The sequence below is a fragment of the Salvelinus sp. IW2-2015 genome, linkage group LG37 (genome assembly GCF_002910315.2).
Source record: "Salvelinus sp. IW2-2015 linkage group LG37, ASM291031v2, whole genome shotgun sequence".
Lineage (NCBI taxonomy): Eukaryota > Metazoa > Chordata > Actinopteri > Salmoniformes > Salmonidae > Salvelinus > Salvelinus sp. IW2-2015.
This window is the reverse complement of record NC_036876.1, coordinates 11,912,251-11,917,656: the sequence shown is the minus strand read 5'-3', so window position 1 is coordinate 11,917,656 and position 5,406 is coordinate 11,912,251. Positions and strand designations below refer to the sequence as shown.

General features: G+C 42.9%; 1 pseudogene; it reads left to right on the top strand.

Annotated features, from left to right (window-relative positions):
• Positions 1-896: 896 nt before the first annotated feature.
• Positions 897-5,406, top strand: part of LOC111960278 (serine/threonine-protein phosphatase PP1-beta catalytic subunit-like) — a 30,126-nt pseudogene continuing 25,616 nt past the window's right edge.

Genomic DNA, 5,406 nt, shown 5'->3' with positions numbered 1-5,406 from the left:
CATTTATCCTCTTGGATCATGCGCCAAAAGGCCAAGAGAGAGCGCCAAAAGCCACGTTTAGAAGCGGGAGCTGGCCCATCACACTCTCTCCAGTCTCTACTAGCTCACTCAGAAAGTCAACTCAACTCCAAGAGGTATAAAATGTTTCATATCAATGAAATTCACCATTGATTTTGAAGTGATTTACAAATCTAGGCGACCCTGTGAGATGTATTTCATTGTTACTGAATTATTTACTCATTTGTTTAGGTTTCTGCTTTAACCAAGAATAACATAAGAGTGCATTTATTATAGTTTGGTTAMGTGCCTTGATCAAGGGCATAACGTTACTTTTTCATTTATAGGCTACATGGAGACGCCATCAATTATTGGACATGGAAATGTTAAAAGTCATGGAGAAGTCATGGAAAAGTCATGACATTCCATCTGTCAAATTGTGTATGAATCATTAACAGTGAACAATCAGAGCTCTTTATAGCGTAATGTAATTTGTGAATTTCAGTTAACATATGCTAGTCTAATGGACCGACCTCTTCCATCCCTAATCAAGCACTGACATAAGCAAACCATGAATGAAGATATCGCTTATTGCAATTTCCTATAGCCTACCTAACTGAATATTACGCATGGGCTTTGGACATATTGGGCTTCATTCAATACTATTATTAGGCTATGACTGCATTGTTATTGATCTATAAAACATACACTAGCCTACACCTATTATGATTAGCCTACATGTTCATATTGGAACGTTATTGGAATGTATTGGAATGTTATTATCATGAACCTGTTGTATTATATCGGCTTATATCATACATTTGATTCCCTCACAGTACAAACAAAAAAATCGGGCGGAGAGACCCGGGAGCATGCATTCCGCGGCTGTGAGTCGGCGCCGGTGTTCAGGCGGTGCCTGCCAGGGTCTGTGGCAGCAGCGAGCAGTGGAGAGCAGCACCCACTGTAGAAATGGCGGAGGGGGAGTTGGACGTCGACTCGCTGATCGCCCGGCTGTTAGAGGGTGAGTTTATCACATTCTTTATTTCACATTTCAAATCAAGGCGCTGGCCATTGCGTTGCGGTCTGAAACCCTGTCCTTGTAGTGGTTAGTTTACAACAGGAGGCCATGGTTCGAGGGAAGGAGAGCCCGGAGTTGTATAGGACTATCCGTCACTTATCAGAAACACAGGCACATCTATACGTTTAACACCCCCTCTTTCTGCAGTTGTGCAAAGTACTTAAGTAGAAATACTTGAAAGTACTATTTGAGTAGTTTTGGGGGGTACCTGTATTTTACTATTTATATTTTTTTGACTACTTTTACTTTTCAACATTCCTCAAGAAAATATACTTTTTACTCCATACATTTGCCTTGACACCCAAAAGCACTTGTAATYTTTAAAATGCTTATCAGGACAGATAAATGGTCCAATTTACGCACTTATCAAGATAAAGTCCCTGGCCACCTGTAAATATAAAAATATATATATAATAGAAAATTGGGAGGTCTGGTTTGCGTAATATAAGGAATTTGAAATGATTTAGACTTTTACTTTCAATACTTAAGTATAATTTAGCAATTACATTTACTTTCAGTACTTATGTATATTTTTAAACCAAATATTTTAAAACTTTTACTCAAGTAGTATTTTACTTTTACTTGAGTCATTTTCTATTTCACTCTTGGTATTCTCTTAACCAGCTTCACCTGGAATGCTTTTCCAACCATCTTGAAGGAGTTCCCACATATGCTGAGCACTTGTTGGCTGCTTTTCCTTCACTCTGCGGTCCAACTCATTCCAAACCATCTCAATTGGTTTGAGGTTGTTTGATTGTGGAGGCCAGGTCATCTGTTGCAGCACTCCATCACTCTCCTTCTTGGTCAAATAGCCCTTACACAGCCTGGAGGTGTGTTGGGTCATTGTCCTGTTTAAAAACAGGACAATGCGTATCGTTGCAGAATGCTGTGGTAGCCATGCTGTTTAAGTGTGCCTTGAATTCTAAATCACTGACAGTGTCTCCAGCAAAGCACCATCACACCTCCTTCTCCATGCTTCTAGGTGGGAACCACACATACGTAGATCAATCGTTCACCTACTCTGTGTCTCACAAAGACGTGGCGGTTGTAACCAAAAATCTTACATTTGGACTCATCAGATCAAAGGACAGATTTCCACTGGTCTAATGTCCATTCCTCATGTTTCTTGGTCAAAGCAAGCCCCTTCTTCTTATTGGTGTCCTGTATTAGTGGTTTCTTTGCAGAAATTCGACCATGAATGCCTGATTCACGCAGTCTCCTCTGAACAATTGATGTTGAGATGTGTCTGTTACTTGAAATCTGTGAAGCATTTATTTGAGGTGCATTTATTTGAGGTGCAGTTAACTCTAATGAACTTATCCTCTGCAGCAGAGGTAACTCTGGATCTTCCTTTCCTGTGACAATAATCACGAGAGACAGTTTCATCATAGCGCTTGATGGTTTTTGCGACTGCACTTGAAGAAACTTTCAACGTTCTTGAAATTTTCCGGATTTACTGACCCTCATGTCTTAAAGTAATGATGGACTGTCGTTTTCTCATTGCTTATTTGAGCTGTTCTTGCCATAATATGGACTTGGTCTTTTACCAAATAGGCCAATCATCTGTTTACCAACCCTGCCTTGTCACAACACGACTTGAATGAGTAGTTGTGTCCAAACTTTTGACTTGTACTGTATATATAGACTGTTACTGTCAGGTTGAATGAAAGGATATACTCTATTTTAGGAAAACAAACAGAGTATTTAGCCAATAATCCTATCTCTATCTATCTATCTATCTATCTATCTATCTATCTATCTATCTATCTATCTATCTATCTATCTATCTATCTATCTATCTATCTATCTATCTATCTGCTATCTTCTATCTATCTACTCTATCTTCTATACTGCTCAAAAAAATAAAGGAACACTAAAATAACACATCCTAGATCTGAATGAATGAACAATTCTTATTAAATTCTTTTTTCTTTACATAGTTGAATGTGCTGACAACAAAATCACACAAAAATGATCAATGGAAATCAAATTTATCAACCCATGGAGGTCTGGATTTGGAGTCACACTCAAAATTAAAGTGGAAAACCACACTACAGGCTGATCCAACTTTGATGTAATGTCCTTAAAACAAGTCAAAATTAGGCTCAGTAGTGTGTGTGGCCTCCATGTGCCTGTATGACCTCCCTACAACGCCTGGGCATGCTCCTGGTGAGGTGGCGGTGGTTTCCTGAGGGATCTCCTCCCAGACCTGGACTAAAGCATCCGCCAATCCTGGACAGTCTGTGGTGCAACGTGGCGTTGGTGGATGGAGCGAGACATGATGTCCCAGATGTCGCTCAATTAGATTCAGGTCTGGGGAACGGGCGGGCCAGTCCATAGCATCAATGCCTTCCTCTTGCAGGAACTGCTGACACACCTCCAGCACACTGAGGTCTAGCATTGTCTTGCATTAGGAGGAACCTAGGGCCAACCGCACCAGAATATGGTCTCACAAGGGGTCTGAGGATCTCATCTCGGTACCTAATGGCAGTCAGGCTACCTCTGGCGAGCCCATGGAGGGCTGTGCGGCCCCCCAAAGAAATGCCACCCCACACCATGATGACCCACCGCCAAACCGGTCATGCTGGAGGATGTTGCAGGCAGCAGAACATTCTCCACGGGTCTCAGACTGTCACGTCTGTCACATGTGCTCAGTGTGAACCTGCCTTCATCTGTGAAGAGCACAGGGCGCCAGTGGCGAATTTGCCATCTTGGTGTTCTCTGGCAAATGCCAAACGTCCTGCACGGTGTTGGGCTGTAAGCATAACCCCCACTGTGGACGTCGGGCCCTCATACCACCTCATGGAGTCTGTTTCTGACCGTTTGAGCAGACACATGCACATTTGTGGCCTGCTGGAGGTCATTTTGCAGGGCTCTGGCAGTGCTCCTCCTTGCACAAAGGCGGAGGTAGCGGTCCTGCTGCTGGGTTGTTGCCCTCCTACGGCCTCCTCCACGTTTCCTGATGTACTGGCCTGTCTCCTGGTAGCGCCTCCATGCTCTGGACACTACGCTGACAGACACAGCAAACCTTCTTGCCACAGCTCGCATTGATGTGCCATACTGGATGAGCTGCACTACCTGAGCCACTTGTGTGGGTTGTAGACTCCGTCTCATGCTACCACTAGAGTGAAAGCACCGCCAGCATTCAAAAGTGCACAAAACATCAGCCAGGAAGCATAGGAACTGAGAAGTGGTCTGTGGTCACACCTGCAGAACCACTCTTTATTGGGGTGTCTTGCTAATTGCCTATAATTTCCACCTGTTGTCTATTCCATTTGCACAACAGCATGTGAAATGTATGTCAATCAGTGTTGCTTCCTAAGTGGACAGTTTGATTTCACAGAAGTGTGATTGACTTGGAGTTACATTGTGTTGTTTAAGTGTTCCTTTATATTTTTGAGCAGTGTATATATATATATTTCTTTTTCATCACATTCCCACTGGGTCAGAAGTTTGCATACACTCAATTAGTATTTGGGAGCATTGACTTTAAATTGTTTAACTTGGGTCAAACGTTTCGGTTAGCCTTCCACGAGCTTCCACAATAAGTCGGGTGAATTTTGGCTAGTTAACGTTAAGAAGCTGATCTCGTACATGGCAAAAGAAAATACGTCGTATTATTAATGCAACACAGCATTAGAGTTTTAACCTTAAAGCTACTGCATCAATAAGAATACTCTTAAGTGCTCCTTACCCAGTAGGTAACCTTTTATCTTTCAATGAAGCCTGTTGTGTCCATAGCCGGTGTTATGGCAGAGTTAGCTGGGGATGATGTCTCCAAATGCAAGGCTAAATAAGAGATCTCCAGATAGGCGTGGCTATGTGCTCTTAGGAACGACAGTCAAGATACTGTTCTTCTGTGTGTTTTGTAAACCTGTATATGGACCGAAGTACTGATGTACAACCGTTGAATACACACACACACACACACACACACACACACACACCCACACCCCCACACACACACACACACACAACACACAACACACACACAACAACCACACACACACACACACACACACCAACACACAACACACTTAGTGGAATGTAGTCTCTGGACAAACAGAGAGAGAGCAGTAGTGGAGAGGATGGATGTCTTCAAGACAGAGCCAGTTGTGCCAGAGACTGAGCCAGAGGCAGGCTGCATTTTTGGCCAAGCGCTCCGTAGCACTGAGGAACCTCAGATGGGGAAATTTGCCTGATCTGTTCTAAAGGCTTCCAGGTGTGTGTCTTGTTTGTGTGTATGTGTCCCACCAGAGACCTAGCAGGAGGAGAATTAGGAGAGCTAGCTTCATGCACTACTACTGGCCCATTTCTAATCCTGTAATGGA